Source organism: Stegostoma tigrinum, chromosome 16, assembly GCF_030684315.1.
Source record: "Stegostoma tigrinum isolate sSteTig4 chromosome 16, sSteTig4.hap1, whole genome shotgun sequence".
In the NCBI taxonomy this organism is placed as follows: Eukaryota; Metazoa; Chordata; class Chondrichthyes; order Orectolobiformes; family Stegostomatidae; genus Stegostoma; species Stegostoma tigrinum.
This window is the reverse complement of record NC_081369.1, coordinates 33,590,139-33,609,725: the sequence shown is the minus strand read 5'-3', so window position 1 is coordinate 33,609,725 and position 19,587 is coordinate 33,590,139.

Below are 19,587 nucleotides of genomic sequence, written 5' to 3'. Positions count from 1 at the left end.
TCCAGCATCTGCAGTTGTTGCTGTCTCTGAGTTTTAGAAATAAGTTTTGTTTAATAATAAATTGATTGCTTTTGGCCTCCCTGAAGAAACTTGTTAAATGTCTCTGTTATTCTGGAGAGCAGTACTCAAAGGGTTATGATTGCTTAATCAAAATATTTACACTAAAGGTGTGAAACACAAAATAGTGGGGCTTGATTACCAGTGCATTTGTCCTTTCACAGTTGGAACGTAGGGCCCTGCAAGTGAATATAGCATACATTTCCCTGTTTGTGAATGCACAGTCACCTCAAAGATCCAGTGTCACTAAGCACTGACCCGTCACTAGCCCATGCTACTGCCTTACCAATCAGTAATCTGCAAGACCTGTATCAGCAGCAGTCAGAAGGCAGGCTTTGGATACTTTTGGCTTGGGCATCCACAATGTCAGAACCAGCAGCAATTCAGAGTAAATATTTAGGTCATGGTCTTCACTGATGGACCCTAATTTACAATTTACGCTGACAAAAGTAGAATTGAAATACTGGGGGCATTTTTTCCTTTTGGAAGCCGCTTGAAAACTGGTAGGCACAAATCGTACGCCCTTTATACACCTGCACAACTTTTGCCTCCAATAAAGTAAATGGCAGATTTTTAAATGGCTCAATATCACTGGTTTTATTCCTGTTCCAGAACTAAAACTTATATTGTCAGCTTTGCTCCTTCAAATGATTCTTTACAGTATAATGGCACACAGGGACCCTGAAATGCAATCATTTTCAGAAATCTGTCAAATAAATCTTCTGGCAGTTTTGTGTTAGAACCAGATTTTTACCTGTTGTAACTTGTTCCTTGGCTACTTTATACTGGTATGTGGTCTTTTACAGTTTAAGCAGGGATTCTGTGTTACTGTAGCAATATGTAATTTGAAAGCATGTTGTAGTCTGTACCAATACAGGTATGGATAATTCTTAGCATGACACTCATCAGTACAGCATCACAAAATGCTAACTCTCAAAGGGAGCAACAACTTATACTGCATGAGAGGTGAGCACTGATTATTTAGAATTTGGACTCTGATTGATAGACACATTGCCCAACCTGTGATCAGCAGGGTAGTTTGTTCTTCGCAAGCTTTCCTTTGAATCAGCTTATTATTAACAGGCTCTCAAAGTCAGTTTTATCTTAGCAAAATACTGACTATACTGAACTAGCCTGTGCTTGCAAACTCAAAACATAAAGTCCAACATTTGATGCCATTCTGCAACTAGACAATACTTGCTAAATAGTTCTGACTGTGCTGAGAATAGAACTAACAATCAAGTTAACATTATAACCCAGACCCACTGTGTGGGCCATCGATGTGGACTTGGCAGGGGGTTGGCAGTGAGAACAGAATGGTGGTGCTGTGTTCACTTTTGTTTAAGGTGTATGGCAGAGATTTTGTATTGATAGGGTAGGGTACCATCCTTTTACAAAGAGGTCCAAGAAGCTGAAAAGCCTGTCAGCAGAAAGACTGGTTTCAGTAATAATGGCTATAGTTACAGCTGCTCTTGGGCAGCAGCATAACCATCAGATGATGTGCAGGAAGCTGAGAGGAGAGAAGTTAGATACAGAGGGAGGAAGTAGGCTGCCCATGGAAGAGTGGGTCTGCATTGACTGGCCAGACATCAGCCCTTGGGTAAAATGCAGGTGAGAAGGATTGTGCTGAGGCAAGGGAATAGGAGTAAAAAGCAAGTTGGTCATCCCATCTACAGCTTGCACCTCATGCACAGTGAGTGTCAAATGATTTGAGAAGATTCATAAGGCAGGAACTTAACATCATCTTACGAACAAGTGTCAAAAAGAACAGCTTCAGTGACCTACAGGCACTATCCTGATTCATGGGGTGCAGAAATACTAGATCTAACTAGTTCTTTGCTGCGCCTTGTACTTATGTGTGCTACTTCGTCCTACAAGTGATACAGAGTAATGTTAGGGAGTTTATTAGAATCTGTTTGGGTGAAATTACACACTGCTGCTAACGCGTATGAGTGGCAGAGGGAGTGAATGCTTCTGGATGTGGTGCCAATCAAGCAGGCTGCCTTGTTCCGGATGGCGTAAAGCTTTCTATGTGGTTGGATCTGCAGCCATCCAGACAATTGAGGAGTATTCCAACATACTCCAAGGCTGTGTGCATGGCTGACAGGCATTAGAGAGTGTGGAAGTCAGTTGTTGACTGCAGGACTCTTAGCCTTTGACTTGATTTTATAGCTACAACATTTATATGTCTTGTGCAATTCAGTTTCTCATCATTGGCAACTCCCCAGAATATTGATATTGTGGGATTCTGTGATGGCAATGCCATTGAATGTCAAGAGGTAATGGTTAAATTCTCTCTTGTTGGAGATGATTATTACCAGCGCTTCTGTGGCACAAATGTTATTTGCCACTTGTTAGCTCATGCCTGGATATTAGATCATAAGATATTGGAGCAGAATGAGGTCATTGAGTTCATTGGCTCAGTTCTGGCATTCAATCATGGCTGATATGTTACACAACCCCATTCACCTGGCATATTGACCAAGTCTTGCTAGATTTGGGCAAGGACTACTTCTGTAGCTGGTGTGTTGTGAAATGGTGCTGAATGTTGATCATTGCGTAACGAATATTCCACTACTGACCACATGATGGAGGGAAGATCATTAATAAAGCTACTCAAGGTGGTTGGCCATTGGACACAACCCTGGGGAACACCTGCAGAGAAGCACTGGACCAGAGATAACTGACCTCCAACAACTAGAACCATCTTTCTTTGGAGTAGATATTATTTCAATCAGTCAAGAGTTTTCCTCCTAATTCCCATTGCCACTGCCATTCATAATTGGATGTGGCAAGCTTGCAGATCTTATGTCTGATCTGTTGGTCATGGTTTGACTTGTGTCTGTCTATCACTTCTTGCATATACTGTGTGACACGCAAGCAATCCTGTTTTGTAGTTTCACCAGGTTGATACCTCATGTTTAAGTGTGCCTAGTATTGCTCCTAGCATGCCATCTTGCACTTAACATTGAACGAGTGTTGATCTACTGGCTTGATGGTAATGTTAGTATATGGGGTATGCCGATCCCTTGAGGTTGCAGATTGTACTGGAGTAAAATTATGCTGCTACAGATGGCGCACTTTGCCTTTTGGATGCTAAGGCTTCAGTTGCTAGACCTGTTTAAAGTCTATCCCATTTAACATGGCGATATTGTCACACAACACAATGTAGGGCGTTCTCAATGTGAAGACAGAGCTTTATCTCCACAACTGTGCAGTGGTCAGTCTTATCAATACTGTCATGGTCAGATGCATCTGCCGTAGGTAAAATAGTGAGGTTGTGGTGAAGTATTTTTTCACCTCTTGTTCCATCACTGCCTGCTGGGTTCCAACCCAGTAATACTGCCCATTAGAATTCAACCATCTTGATCAGTGGCACTTCCAGTGGGACAGGAGAGACACAGGGATAGTGACGGTATCATCTGAGATGTGAGGTCTGATTCAGTAAGTATGACTATGTCAAACTGTTGATTCACCAGTCTATGCAACAAATCTCCCAATTTTGGCACTGCCCCACCACCCGCCCCCCCCATGTCAGGAAGGCTTTAAAAATATCTGGGCACTAGTGCCAACATTGGGAGAGCTGTCTCACAGATCAGTGAAACAGCAGCCTGACATATTCATATGAGCTTGGATGGGTAAATGAGTAAGTGAATGAGTGAACAAATGGGCAGCTGGGTGTGATGGTTAAGGACATAGGTGGGTAGGGGTAGTCAGATCAGGTTGGGTGTTAGCTGGGTCAGGTTGGGGAGGTAAATGAGGCATGTTCAAGTGGTCAGAAGCATCAGGAAGAGGTTTGTAATTTTTCTGAAAGCTAAAATTAGAGGGAGGTTGAATCTGCCTGAAGTATAGAGAACAAAACAGACGAAAGATGCATTAAGAGGTTTGCAGAAAGTCAGAGATCAATTGTGCAACAGACAATGGCAAATTCAAATTTACTACTGGCAAATGAAAATTAATACTCATTGGTAAAAAAAATACATAGCGTTTATACTTTTTCAAAGTCGTGGCTATATATAGCAAAACAATGAAATATTGACAGGAATGTCAGAAGAGTTGAGTACATTTCGAAAGGTAATGCTAAGGATTTATCATACAGTAGTCCAAAATATTGTGGTCTTGAATGCAGTAGAGATCAAATGTACATTCCATGATGTGTGTTAGGAAGCCCCAGAAGTCCTGAAAGACTGAATGTGGTGGCAATTAGCTCATAAGTTTGAACTTCTGTAAGGCATTTCCTGTGCTCCAGGGAATCCTCTGAAAATATCTCTCATTCTGAGTTAGATTCTGAGATTTAAGTCATTTCTGCTTTACTTACTTAGGTTGGCACCCAGGGAATGTTATACTGGAAAATCATAGTATGCCACCTGGGTACAAGACAACTGATGCTTCCAACTCTCAATTTTAATCCAACCCACCTTCCCAACACCCCATACCTAAATTTCCTAGAATCCAGCATAAAATTTCCCCTGAGCCCTAACTACACATCCCTCATCACAAACTCCACAATCCCCTGACCTGATTAGTCCTCTACTATACAGCTACCTTCTCAAACCATTACCCTGATCCTTCTGATCTAAACATGCCTCATTTACCTCCTGATCCTGAGCCAATTAACACCACAACCTGACCTGACTTCTTCTACCCACGTATGTTCCTAACCACCACGCCCTGCTGCCCATTTACTCACTCATTCACCTATCCATCCACTAACTTTCAAACTGCATGTTTAAACCTACTAAACAACCGCTAGCGCTGCAATAAAAGGGGCATGTCCTTTCTTCTCCAACTCTATCCTGCTTTGAAATGCTCCTCCATGGACATTCTGCTGTGCATTTCTGTGATAGTCAAACTTAAGCTCCAAGATCATTGTCAGTGCTCAGAAGATATGGGCTCGTAACTTCAAAAGGACCAAACTCTAGAGTGAAGGTGATTAGAGAGATTAAAGCACATCATATATTAAATAGAACGATAAGGGGAACTCAGAAAATTATCTCAAAGTTATCCAAGATAACAGGACCAAAGCACATAAATTGAAAGTAGTCGAAACTAAATTTGAACAGATAGTAAGAAGAACAGCTTTAATTAAAAGTGTTATTTCCTCTGAGCACTATATTTAGTGTACCTGTTAACATGTTTGCATAAATCCCTGTCTATTTAAATGCAGCCATTACCCTGTTAAAATAAATAGATTAACAACTATGTTAAAATTGCACAGACTGAAATTTACACAAATGCATTAGTGGATGAGCTAAAAATAACATACAGCAGAAAGTAAAGCAAGAAGTACCTTAAGTGTTTAAACTGCAAGGTAGGATAAGAGAAGCTGATATTTTACATGTATTTGCATGGTAACCTAGGCACTGACAACATCAGGTAGGCAGAGTCAAAATGCTTTTTCACATATGACTTTTCCTATTATTCCCTTAAGAATCATAGCAACGAATGTTGAATCAAATGACAAGGTACCTTCAGCAATCATATTGTTAAAGTAGCTTCTGAAAATTTACCACTCATTTCTACTAAGTTACTGTTTGATAATGCTTTAACTTCACACACTTATTAGGCATTTGAAATGCTTTATCATGTTACTTGCACTAAATAGATTTTTATTTAAAATCTTCAAAGTCCTACTCACTGCCCAACACTCTTAAGAAAAATCTGGTGCCTTTTATTTCAGAGGGTGATTCAATTTAAGAACAGGCATCTTTATTGGCTTTTGTCATTTTTAGTTTTCATTAGATTTTTGGAGGTTGATCTTGTCAAACTAACTTAACTGTAATAATAAAGCTGTTTATGATTAGGATGGCCTTTTAGTTTCCTTGTTTTGTTTTGTTTTTGCCTCAACCCTCTTTCATGATGCTTTAGGGAACACATCCTGCATCTATCAGTTTGCAATATAATGATCAAAAAGGCTCGCTTTGGCAAAGAAAACCAATACATCAAATGCATCGCATTTTCAGTGGGTGCCAACAGTCAAGATGAAAGAGCTCTGAGATTTGCAGCAATGCCTGGCTTAACTTGTGACCAGCAAGTCATAGGCTACACTCATGGAGTCCTCAAGGCACCTGAAGACAAGTCAGCAGCTTTCGCTAACAGGAAGGATCACCATTCCATTAATGTCCAATTGATCTATGATCATCACAAAAGGATCATGCAAGCTTGTGTCACTTTTGCAGGCATCTGTCACAATTTCTTTATGCTGCAACAATAAACCTTTTCCACACAATTTCAATCTTTAAAAAAATATTAGATGAAGGCTGTTCAGGGACCCATTCTACACTGGGGTTGATGACTCAACAACACCACTGAGCTGAAGTTCAATGATCTCACCAGGGCAGGCAAGGTAACACACTATCCATTACATTTTCATCTTTGCTAAACCTAGGGCATCAGGCTGCTCTTCACACTTCTAACTCAGCAATGGCACAATTAAGTCTTTCTGTTTAAATGAAATAGATGTTGGTCAGAAAATAAGAAATTAACTGACTAGAGGCAGATTTATCATTACAGATGTCAGTTCCAGGTTAGAGAAGATACTGAGTCCAAGAAGAGGATTAAGACTGGAGCCATGAATTTTAAATTGTAGTTAGATTCAAAGGAAATGTAAGGAAATTGTCTCAGATTGAATGACATAATTTTTTTATTGCTACATTAAAAAGCATAGAGTTAAAATTATTCTGGTACAACCATTTTACTGCAAGACAGCTGAAAATTCTGAACACTTAGAGCTGAATCTTATGTTTGTTTGGCTAAGTCCAAGTTATGTTGAGGTTTTTGGGGGAGCTTTAACTACAGGATCTCTCACTTTATCTTACTAATCTCACCACGATAACTACCTGCTTTGCCCTATGGTGTCTGTCACATCTGATTGCTGTCCCATCTTACCACACGCAACTCACTGGAAAAATTGCGACTCAGCAAATATCCACCAGAGACTGGCATCCTTAGCCATCTTTGAAAGGCCACTGCATACCAAGATGAGGATTGGCATTCTGAAGGTGGCCTACTGGATCAAGGATGCTTTCGGAAGATGTAGTTAAAGTAGAAGCAGCGCCACAATTGTCCAGCAGTGTCCTGGAAGTTCTGGTGCAGGGGTAGTGCAAAGGAGGGCTTCTGGGAGGGCAGGGAGAGGAGGCCACACCACCAGATCCTAGCAGAGAGGTCATCACGCAGGCCAGTGTTAAATCCACAAACCAGAGGAACGGTTAATAGTGCTGGAAGAAGGTCAGTAACTTTTTCCACAGCACCAGCGTGAGTACAACAATCCTCCCCCTCACCACACCACAGTCTTTGCTACTGCTCACCTGTGCACATGGTCTGCCACTTTCACTATTGCCTGCAATGATTTCCCTCACCTGCTTTAATCATAATTAATCTCCCACTACCACTCGCCCCGCATGACCTCTGCACTGCTTCCTGACTGTCTTGAAAACTCTCGATCACCTATACCTGGGCTAACAGCTGCCATTGCCAACTTTCACCACACTCATCACCTCAATTTCTCTCATTGCAGGAAAAGGACTGCCCATAACAGACAGGTGAGCCCATGTGGGTGGAGGGGAGCTCAACATCAGGCACCTCACCCCTTATGAGGAGAGACTTCTGGGCCTCTTAGGGGAAGACCAGGACAACTCCTGCAGGAAAAAGGAGATATCCATGTCTCACCAAACAAGTAAGTACCACACTTCATTCCAGTGCAATGAACACTGTAACCCTGCTGTCATTGTCATACATTACACACCATTTCCAATCATCAACTACAAGTCTCTTTTGTCCAGCATCCACTGCGATGTCCACCACCTCTACAGACAAATTTCTGACTACACCAGGAGTCACTGGCTGGACCTTCAAAAGAAAATGACCGAAGCTTCAGATGAAGCATCAGACTAGCTGCCTCCTGCATACCCATCAGCTCAGAAACTGACTAATCATTGGGAATATTAGGCCCAGAAAGGGCAGGAACACAATCTTGGGAGAACCTCACTGTGACAGGTCCAGCTAGCTGAGGAAGAAATGCCCTGTGTCACTGACCCTTGGAAGTTATCAGAGACCAGGTGCCTGCTCAGCCCCAGGCCAAAGAGGACTGAGTGCTCCCAGCAATCAGGGACTTCACTGACAAGCACAGGGAGAAACAGGAGCAGCCTATAGCTATGTGATGCAATGATACCCCCTGCTCAGAGGCTGCAGAAGTGCCAAGGCGACCCAGGTGCTCCAAGCATGTTAACATCTGTCTGCACCTATGGACACGTTGGGAAGCTGGATAGGCAGGTCCAACACCCTCAGGGTACGCTGTAGAGACACACACACCTACATTCTATTATCTTGCACATTATTCCTCAGGATTGAAAACATGAGTTCAGGGGACGAGAACCTGACACACGCTGCTGGTGATCCTTCTTCACAAGGAGGCAGGGCAGCGCCAGGAGCAGCCAGCCAGAGGAACCACAATAAGGCCTCTCTGACCTCTCCTCTCAGGATACTCCAGGCATGGCCTGGCCCTCTATCTGTCTTATGTGCCTCCCTGCAAACCTTAGAAGCATGTGTTAATAAGGCCCCACTTGCCTCTGGTAAGAAAACACTCAGCATGTCTGCATCATTAAGAAGCAAGTGCTGCCAATCACCTGACCAAACCTCCCAGGCTGTGGGACTCCACTGCTGAGCATGCTCATTCCACCCCAGCTGCAGAACCAGGGAGTACAGTGAGACACAGTGGGAGGGAGAGGTGGAAGAAAACTTATTAAAGATACTTTGATTGCACGAGTGATAATGGATTGTAATTGATCTTGGACTTTTGTATAAATGCCACTGCTTTAACTTTGCATTTGATTGTTAATATCTCTGTGTTGACTCGAGTGACTTGATCATTTCATGCATCAGGCATTATTTCATGGGCACAGATGATGTTCCATGGATGAAGCTCTGATGAGAACCTGCTGCACCATCTGTAGAGAACAGAAATGCTGCGTACACAATGTTCTTTCCCTTTAAAAACTCTAACATTGCTGGGTCCAACAGGTCAAGATCACTTCCAGTGTGGGTGCAGTCATTTTTCTCCCAAATGCAGGCTTTTGATTTCCAATATGAGTGAAGGCTAATGTGAATGCTCATTGGTCAGTGGTCTCCAGCCCCTACCTTAAAGTAGAGGTGAATCCCTAAATGCCAAACCTCCTTCTTACTGGCCCTTCCCATAAACTCCATAGGTTTTGGACCTCTCCAGCTATTCATTTTCATGATCATGTTAGTCATACCTCCTATACTGGCTGCCATGAGGCCAAAGGATGTCCATGACTATGATTGATCCTGGTTTGCCAAGGCATGGACCTCATGACCAAAATCGCCTGAACTGGATTCCAGACAGTAGCCAATTCACTTGACCTATACTGGAGTCTGCCCTTGACTTACTGTGTGACACCCCTAAATGGGAGGCTCCGGGGACTGTTGAAGTGTTATTCCCCTAAGATGTTGAGATTTGGCAACCTGCTTGCTGCATAAGCTCGTGGCACATAAAGCAGATGTGAGATTGATGTAGTATACTGTCAATCAGCAAGACATATGGTTCATTGATTAAGCACTGCTGACCAGCAAGGCCAGTGATTTAGTTTTGTGACTACACTAATTGGCACAGGAAGGTATGGGTAGTGTGGGCATTCAGGTAAGTGCTAGGTGAGTAAGCGTTAAGAGAGCAAGTGAACAGACTTGAGATGCTGCCTGAGCCATTCTCTGAGCTGGTAAACCTGTCTGCAGCAGTGCCCTTTCTGCAGCATTCCAATACCAAGTGCCAGTGTGCCCTGAAACAGAAGGCTGTGCTTCCTGATCACCCTGCCAGTGTATTGCTCAGTGCAATGACCAATGTGAGTTGTTGAGAAATGCCAATGGGAGAGCACCCTGGAGCCTTCAAGTGAATTGGTCCAGTGTCAAGGAGTAAAGCAAATTAGCTGTTATGTGTAATATTACATCACAGCAGCCAAAGTGTTACAGGAAACAGGAGGTGTGGTTAGTAAGTTTGCAGCTGACACCAAAGTTGGTGATGTAGTGCACAGTGAAAAAGCTTATCTCAGAGTACAACGGGACCTTGATCAGATGGGCCGATGGGCTGAGGAGTGGCAGGTTGAGTTTAATTTAGGTAAGTGTGAGGTGTTGCATTTTGGTAGGACAAAACAGGGTAGGACTTATACACTTATGGTGGGGCCCTGGGGAGCATCGCCAAAAAAATGGAGTTGCAAGTTGACAGGATGGTGAAGACATTTGGCATTTGGCAATGATGCCTTCATTGGTCAGTGCATTGAGTGTAGGAATTGGGACTTCATGTCATGGCTGTACAGGACATTGGTGAGAACACTTTTACAATTCTGGTCTATTCTGATCAATTCTGGTCTCACTGCTTTAGGAAAGATACTAACCATGCCTCCTGTATTCTATAATACTTTGACTACAAGTTACATACATTTAGATTATGATGTAATATTAAACCAACAGTTAATTTGCTTTACCCCTAGACACTTGTCCTATTCCATTAAAGGCTCCAGGGTGCTCTCCCATTGGCATTTCTCAACCACTCACATCAGTCATTGCACTGAGCATTACCCTGGCAGGTTGGTCAGGAAGCACAGCCTTCCATTCCAGGGCACACTGGCACTTGGTATTGGAAGGCTGCAGAAGGGGCACTGCTGCAGATAGGGTTACCAGCTCAGAGAATGTCCAAGGCTGCAGCTCAAGCCTGTTCACTTGCTCTCTTAGCACTTACTCGCCTAGCACCTACCTATAAACCCAAACTACCCATACCTTCCTGTGCCAATTACTTGAAAGGGTTCCAAAAAGATTTATAAGGATGATGCCAAGATTGGAGGGTTTGAGCTATAGGGGGAGGCTGAATAGACTGAGGATCTTTCCGCTGGAGCATTGGGTGCTAAAAGATGACCTTATGAAGGTTTATAAAGTCATGATGGGCATGGGTAGAGTGGATCGATAACTCTGCTTCTGTGCTAAATAACTATGACTCTACAACTCCATTTGAAAACAATGCTGGCTTCTTGGACATAAAAGACAGAGTTTGATTCTACCAGCACTCCACCTGGTGAGGTGGGAGGTGGGGATGGGCATTTGTTTAGGAGTAGGAGCATGTAGAATGGAGATTCAACAAACTTCTTACCTTCCTCTGGATCAGGCCTGGGTGGAAAGGATGGGGATGTCCTTCCTACTCAATGATCTGTCTTCCTCAAGTGGTGAATTAGTGAATTAGTAACTACTTAAGACCCTTACATGACCACTAGTGATATTCAAACAACAGCAGGGATGGTTCCCCATAAGGGAGTTAGCTCTGAAATCTCTGGAGGTAAGTTTGCTCGCTGAGCTGGAAGGTTCGTTTTCAGAAATTCGTCACCATTCTAGGTAACATCATCAGTGAGCCTCCAGTGAAGCGCTGGTGTTGTGTCCCGCTTTCTATTTATGTGTTTAGGTTTCCTTGGGTTGGTGATGTCATTTCCTGTGTTGATGTCATTTCCTGTTTTGGTGATGTCATTTCCTGTTCTTTTTCCCAGGGGGTGGTAGATGGGCTCCAAATCAATGTATTTGTTGATGGAGTTCCGGTTAGAATGCCATGCTTCTAAGAATTCTCGTGCGTGTCTCTGTTTGGCTTATCCTAGGATGGATGTGTTGTTCCAATCAAAATCAATATAAATAGAAAGTGGGACATAACACTAGCGCTTCACTGGAGGTTCACTGCTGATGTTGCCTAGAATGGTGACGAAACGTCTGAAAACGAACCTTCCAGCTCAGTGAGCAAACTTACATCCAGAACCTCAACCTGAGCTACAAATCTTCTCAAAACTTTGAAATCTCTGGTTGAGTCTCTTGCGGCCTTCTATGGAGAGCCCTTATTTGAATTGCCAAGGAACCCAATACTGGGGGCCATGTTTCAGGCCATAACTAGTCATCAATGTGCCGTTCCTGTATTGCTTATCAGAAATAGATGTTGTTACATGAAATGCCACAGTTCTATATCTGTTTCCTTTGATCCAGACTCTGAGAAAACAGATTCCTATAGTCGGTGGCAGGTCGTTATTGCAAAGCCTTTAAGAATGGATAATAGCAAATTGGCAGTAAAAGGAATTGAGTATTGACCATGGGACTGCTTTGTATTGGGGGGCTGACAGGGCACATTACTGTGCTAGATAGCTGCATTGTTTCAATTTCACAGAAGCATGCTTGAAAAAGCCAGTCCTATGTTTCTGTGGATGGACGCCTAGCCAGTAATCCCTTTTGGCCTCACTGCATCAAGTTTTGCCATTTCCTCATTATTCCTCTCATCATCCTGTTTCTCCTCCCCTCACCAAAGATGCTGAATAGTAATAAACACTCCTCTCTGCTGTGAAATGCCATGCATGGTGCTGAGCAGCATTTTGTGACTCTGACTGTAATTACTGAAGGGTGTTCTCGAATCAGTTCAGACACCAGAATTCATCATCAATATCCCAATATGTTACTCAATGACACCACTTCTGTAGCTTTCTTGAATATCAATGGTAGATTTCCCATTGGTGTTAACAACCACATCTTTAGAATAGCCTTGTCTCTAAGAATGCATTTGCTGACTCTGCTTGGAGGTGACAACATCTGAGGGAAGCTTGACTGATGCAGGATGATGTCATCATAGTAGCTTCTTTTGTCTCTTGCAATGACCATGGATGATGATCTTTTGCTGGTTGCAAATGAGGTGAACATTGATGGAGTGGAACTGTATTTGATCGATGAACACAGTGGGAAGACATGAGAGTGATCTCATTGTCACATACATACAATCTGTAATTCCCGGTAGCTGTGCCAGTGCAGCAACTCTGAAGGCTCTCCCATCCTGACTTCACTAACCAGTAGCAATATGGTGGTAGCTCGGGCAATGGTCACCTGGAAGACGTACTTGCAAATCAGCGGAGAAGGAAGCAGTTTGTGTAATTCTGCAAACATCACACGCCAGTCCCAGGAATAAGTCAAATGAGGATTGCTGGGCAAAGGTAACCTTACTTATCACGGAAATGTGCAACCACCTGATTCACTTGGCAGGAGGTCTTCTTCCAAGAGGCTGCAAAATTTAGCAATTGATTAAGGGGTAAATCTGAGCTTCTTCTCTAGTGCTCAATCATATTCAGAAAGCCACTCCTTCACCATATACTGTGCACTGGGGATATCACCACTTGTAAAGTAGTGCTCCTGTATTCTTCGTTTCTGCTCTGTGGGATAACACAGAGTGAAGGAAAGGGCGGCTGGCCCTGTGCTGATGCTATGTTTTTTGCTGCTGCTGGTGTAGATGCTGTTCTTATTGTTCAAAATCACAGATCCAAGGTAAAGCTACATAAGCAGCTTTCACATGGAGTGAAAACCTACAGCTGGGAATTGTTGATCAAAACCAAAAATTCCAAGGTAGTAGAAATTACCTCCAAAATCTTAAAATTGACCTCCATTATATAAAGTCACATCCTCAGAACAAGTCCTGTTAACCAAAGCCTTTCATTTTGACAATGGAACAGCTGTTCTGGTTCAATATTTAGCTTTTTCTTTGTCTATCAATTACCATCCAAGAGTTAAAGTTAGAAATGTGGAGTTAGTACATCTCTGCTAAAACATCTTCCATCAGACGGAAGATATAAAACCGCCAGGTTCAGGAAAAGTTTTTTTCCCGGTCATTATTAGACTGATGAATGGACTCTCTAACTTCAATTAATGCTGTTCTTGCTCATCTTGATCTTGTCTAGCACAGGCCCTTTGCGACGTCACCTGTATAACTCTAAGTTTTTTTTCACCCTATGACCTATACATCCTTGCGTACTATGATCTGCCCATATTGCTTGTAAACAAATTTTTTCACTGTACTTCGGCACATCGAACAATAACTAAATCAAATAAATCATTCAAATGTTAAACATTCCTGCCCAATCATGATTCCCTGAGTAGTAACAAATATGTTCAAGTTAAATGCAGAAATCAGTAAGTCCTGACCAGTTTCCTGATACGCTGGCATGATTTGTTCCTTTGTCACCCCATCCTCGGGGGGTGCTAAATCTCTCCCTTATGTATCAGCAGGAAGAAAAGGAGCTATTTGTGAAATTTGTCAACTCAACATTTATATGAAGAGAATATGCTTGAAAAATAGTCTGGAATTTCATCAACTGCCCTCTGACCTGGAGGATGATGGTTCTATTTCAAACCCTTTCTTTCCTCTCCAACTTCCTTACCCATCTTTCTGGAAAATTCATTCTTGAGTCTATCTGATCAAGTTTTTGAGCTGCCACGGTGACAAGCCATCTTACTCCCTATTCACCTCAGGGCCATTGGCCTAACTTTCAATCAGTGGAGTGATGAACTTTTCTTCTTAAGTTCTTCTCCTTTTCATTCTCCACAGCATCTTTATTCATTGAGATTCATCCATCCCTGATTTACCACTGGGGAGTAGGAGGTGGAGTAGGGATGCAGGTCAGATCCATGATGGAGGCTGGAGGATCATACAGGTCTAGAGCAGAGGGGTGTGCTGAAGGATTTGGAATGTTAGTGATTCAGTTTGGGGAATGGGTTCGAGGGCTGTAGATTTTGGGTTGGATCCATCAAGTCCAGGTTTCAGGTGAGGTGGAGATGAGGGTTGTGTGAGGTGGAGTGTAGGTCTGGTTCAAGTGCAGTGGTGAGTGGAACAGTGTCCATAGGGCTGGTTGGGGAGGGAGGTTTGAGGAAATTCAGGAATTCATGAGGGATGTCCTTGTCTGTGGTTTGGGAGTCAGTTTTATACTTAGCCATGAGGTACAGCAGGTTTAAATTCCTCTAATGTTTCCTGGCTAACCATTCAAGAAGAAATCAAAATCTCTGACTCCATCTCAGAGTTAGGAATTTTTAGGCTGGTTCCAGACACTGGTAATTGTGCATTGCTAATTTCAACTCTTAGGCATCTTCCCCATGTAGTAAGTATGTTAGGACACCCAAGAATACACATATTTAAGGGTGTGTCTAGTCTCTAACCATCCAGAGAACAAAAGATTTGGGCCTTTTTTTAGTAGTTCATGAAGAGGTGCAATGACAGTTTGGTATTCTAGTCACAGAAGCCCTGAAGCCTCAGTACCTGCTTTTTGATTATTCCGTAGCTGTCGCTGAATCCTGGCGTTTATTGCTTCAGTTTATAGAGACTCATAATATTGCCTGGTCCTTTTCTGGTTTTACTACACACCGTTATATTTTAGGCTGTTTAGTTCTATAGAGAGTGGGACCTAGCCAGAGACAAAAAGGATGAGGTGGTGCTTCCTGCAAGGAAGAGTTTAGATGTCTGGGCCTTTGCTTGGCATGAGTATGTTGAGACTGAAATGTACTGAAAGAGAATCAGATTGCAGATGTGTGAAGCAGAAAGCAGGTGTGGACAGTGTTGAAGAAGCAGTTCTAAGCAAAATTGGTGATTCAACAGAAGTTAACCTGCTTAAAGAGAACAATGCTAAAACTGAATATTGAGAATGAGAGGTGATATAGTGTGCCCTTGGAGGTTCCATGGTTCAGATTGAACTGGAGTAGGGCATGGGGTGGAGGGAGCTTGAAACGGAGGGAAGGAATTGCTGAGATTTGGGGGTCCATGGGGAAGGACTTCATCAAATATAATGAAAATTGAAGGCCTGTACTCAGTCATGTAAATTTTCTGAGATTGTTGAAGTACATACTGTACTGTATCCAGGTTGTGATTTCTAGTGCTAATGATGTCAGGGATTTGTCTTCATATGTGGTAATTAAGTGCTTAGGTGCCCTTCCTCCAATGGTTGGGAAAAGAATGTCTTGAGAAGAGAATCGGTGACCTTGCTATGCATCCACCCAAAAGGACCACAGAGTTAAAAATTGGGGCCAAATAACTGCACTGTTCTTAATAACTATGTGCCAAAATGACTGTTCAGAGCTATCAAAGCATTTCAATTCAGCAGTGCGAGTGGGTCTTTTTTAGCCTCACTGACGACTTCACACTTATGGTTTTTTTAATGTGTCACCCACCATCTTTTTGTGGTGTTCCGCCTATTTACATTTAGAGCTAATACCGCTTAATATATTACAGGATGGTTGATTACTCAAGAGGTGGTATTTAACATGCTGGGGATACTTTCCAAATTCACACACTGTGGCTTGGGATGTGTTTTAAGTGAGCATCAGTATAAATTGCTGTTAAAGCTTGCAGTTTTCAACAACCTACCTGTCAATTTCAGGTCAGTTTCATATATTCAGAATCATCCAAGCAGTGATCCCTGTGTACTCAGGCTGATTTAGAAGCTAGACTGTCACTAAATAGATTACTGCAATAAAATGTAAGTAACTTTTAACAGAACAATGATCAGGATGAAATGAGTATAGAAATTTAACCAGGGGACAATGTGCTGTCATTTTGTTATACATTTCAATATGGGGCTATAAAAGGCACAGTATTTGAGCACTGCAACCAGCTGTGATGACTGGATGTAGCATTCTTCTCCATTTAGATTTATTAATGCATGAAACAGATAGCTCCTGCAGAAGGTAAAATTTACAAAAGACCACCTTCCCTTCCATGTGCAGAAGTATTGTTGTTAGCAATTAAGATAAATGAATAAATAATTAAAGGTATAAACAAATGAAGTGATGCAGAACTAATCATTTAAACATGTTAACAGTTGTTAAATGCTAGAACCCTTGAATTATTTAAATCCTTTGTGCTGTTCCTGGAAAGGCTGGAGTTATCCAAAATATGACAATGTGAACAGAATTATAAAATAACACCACCAAGGCTTTAAGATACGACACAATTATATCTCATTTCATAAAGTAATCTGAAAGATTGGAGCCCAGTAATTCTGACACTTATATTTAAAAGTGTAACATACCTGCTCCTAATAACCCCTAAGCAGCACCCTGTTTTTACCCCTCACCCTCTTCCTAACACACGTCCCTCTGCGGGTTTCTGCTTGATCTATAGTGTTATTCATCCCTGGTGGGAATTGACAGTCGCTTTCATTTTCTTACATTTTTTTTCGCCTGCCAAGGTCACAGTGAAGAGGGCCCTCGAAGTTCTCAGCATTCGTCCTCCTTCACCCTTCCACCAGCTCTTGGTCATGAATCATTCCGTCTTCAGATTGAACTCCTGATGCTTTGGTTCCAGAAAACAGCCCGACTTCCGCAATTTTTCTTCATTCTCACTAACAATTTGGTAATGAAATATTGATTTTTAGTTAGATTCAAATAGATGTTATTAAGTTTGCATTGATAAATCGTTCTTTTTTGCAGGCTGGAGGTACTTCAGTCAAATTCTAACTACGCATTCATACCTTGTGATGTATTAATTTGACATATTTGTCACACAGCTGCCTGAACAGAATGAAAGGAGGTTGTCTGTTGTAAGTGTGGCTATTTCAGAAATGAGACATCATTTTAGGTGATTTATTTTTGAGAATTTTAGGTTCAAACATGTTCATCTTCCTGAAACCTATTCATTGTCTGTCTCTCCCTCAGAAAGAAATTCTACATGATGTTAGCCACAATGGCAACATTACAGACTGCAGCTTGATCTCTTCACATATTCTAAGGTGGAAGAATTGACCGCTATAGCTGATAACACTCACAAACTTTATTGGAATTCAGAAGATTGTTAAATAAGTCGACAGCCATCCTGCCTCCCTGGGATTCATCGTGGTTTGAAGACTTTTAAAAGGAATGAAGCGACACCTTTATGGTTCATCCAGAAATAATTTGCAAACAGAAACTAGACAGTGAGCTGTGTGTACTAACAGTTGTTTCAAGGTCATATCAGCATTGAAGCCTGTTGGCCACTGATAAAGCAGTCACACACTCCCCCTGCCCAGCTGCTGGCTTCCTCGGCCCAAACATTTTGTACTGTAAATTGTAGGGCTTTTTTTTATTTTGGTTGTGTTTAGCTGAAAACTGCAGTGCTCCAAATTATTGCTTTCCTTCAACTTTCTAATACAGCTATAATTTCTCAAATGTCCCCGCATTTCTATTGCAACAGGTTAGATGACATCTGACAGAGATAGTAAAATGGACAATAGTCTAAGAAATGACCTATTAGTGGAATTTGTTATCCCGATTTCTGAATTGGCTTCCTACTATTTTGATGACAAGTGCCATTTTGGGGGAGGGAAATAAAAATGTGTTCTTCAGTAAGTCCTCCTCAAAACTGATAGGTCCAGTTTCCATAAAGCTGCCTGCTGTCTTGTGTTGTGAAAAGAATCAGCTTTTCCTGGGAACGCCATTACTGTGTAATGAGGCATGCAGCAAAATATACCTTCAGCAGCACTTGATGAAGGCTCACTGACACACCAGACCAGACTGAAATGTTTTTGTGTGTTCTTCCTTATTTTGTCCATCAATCATGTCATTAGTCAAAGCAGACAGCCTTGTCAGCTGGGCACAGATGCAGACTGGCAGCAGATCAGTGGACAGGTGTTAGAGCTTTCCCAAAACAACCTCTTGTCAAGGCCTTATTTAAAGGGCTTAGTGCCAGTTAGAGACAAAGGGAGGGAAATGTTGAGGTCATGAATGCAAGGGAGTACTCATATCAAGACATTTTTAAGGTTATTACATTAAAAATGAAGGAGTTTTATGCATCACAGCAATTTTACTACATTTTTTTGAAAAGAAGCCCTGCTCACTCAAATCATTTAAAAAATGTTTTAAGGGAAATGGAAAGGGATTTCTTTTTCCAGATCCATAAACTTAATTGGACTAGATCAAACAGTATGGTTTTGAAATAGAAATCCACATATGAAATGCCAGGTTACACAGAAACAGGCTTACCTTGGACTAGCAGAAAGTGTTTTCCATTGATAGATTTTCAAGAATGTCATCATACTTTCTCTTAAATGTCATTGGGGTAAATCTTGAGCTAGAATTTTGAATCAGCACAAGAAAATGCCAGTTGTGCATTTTTATCCAAAATGTGAGTCTGCCTCTGTATCGCATTCCTGACATACTTTGCTTTCTAAGAGAGTGGTATGGAGGGATCAAGGTTTACAAGACTCAGGGCAGTGCTGCAGAGGTGCTGGTACCAAGGCTGTCTGATTAAAAAGCCTGGACTGCTTCTGACCAATAACACGGCTTCCAACTTTGGACTTATGCCTTGTAAGCCTTGTCCCGCCTTCATGTTCATTTAGCCTCGTGATTCCTTTTTGCCCATTCACCCAATATCCACTTTGACATGAAAATTAAACAAAACTTTCCAACAATCAAATACAGTAGTTATTGAAAACATTTCATAATGCAAACATCTTTCGTAAAAGTCATTCAGAAAATTTTAAACTCACTCATGCAGCTAGTTATGAAAACAAACACTTATTTACTTCACACATTAAAGCCAGAGAATACTTTAATAGCCTCTTGAAACTTCCAATCAGAATGTGCACATAGCCCTCTTACTGTGATAAGTAGTTCTATAGCACTTGAGACTCAAACAAGCATTCATACTAACTCCAGCTATCAAATCAATCTCTGGGAAATATAACCACTAAAGTTCATTAAAACTGAAAACCAGATGAC